This window comes from Arachis duranensis, chromosome 6 (assembly GCF_000817695.3).
Source record: "Arachis duranensis cultivar V14167 chromosome 6, aradu.V14167.gnm2.J7QH, whole genome shotgun sequence".
In the NCBI taxonomy this organism is placed as follows: Eukaryota; Viridiplantae; Streptophyta; class Magnoliopsida; order Fabales; family Fabaceae; genus Arachis; species Arachis duranensis.
In genome coordinates this window covers 100,112,921-100,113,623 of record NC_029777.3, presented here as the reverse complement: position 1 = coordinate 100,113,623, position 703 = coordinate 100,112,921, and positions in this window count along the sequence as shown.

The window sequence follows — 703 nt, the reverse complement described above, 5'->3', positions numbered from 1 at the left end:
CTAAATAAATATACACCCAATACTATTTTTTTACGTTTCTCTAGTCCCTTCAATCTGTAGCATAGGGGTTGGTTCGAAATCTGCGTCAGTGGTTGTTTGTTGGGATGCCGGCACAAAAAACTGGATCGGGACTCTAAACAAGAATAAAAATGAAAGGTTAACAACGTATTTGAAAATAATAAGGTTATAAGGTTGAAATATTCTTGAAAAACTCACATTGCAAGCGCTTTCGACGGTGTTTGTTCCCTAACAACCATCATATTCGAATCAGTCGGAATCAACCTAAAATACACCCAAAGAAGGTCAAAAAATACACCCGAACAATTCAAAAAGAAGACAGGCTTTGTTTTTTGAGAACTTACATACTTGCAGTTTTTGCTTTTTTTGCTGCCTTTTTTTTCTTGAATAAAATAATAAAGGGCTTTTTTTTCTAAAAAAAAATATATACAGAATTAGAAGTAGAAGGTAATAGAAGAACAAAAGTAACGGTTATTTGAAAGAGAAATTACATGCTCTGTGACGGCTGGTTTACACTACTCTGTTCTGTGCGTCCTTAAGAGGAAGGATCATCACTTCCCAAGTTCACAGCCGGTAGTCTAAACAGATTTCATGTTATTCAGACAAAATACACCCAAATGAATGCACGAGACACAACCAACCGAATGGACAATATACACCCAACAAAACAAACGACATACACCCA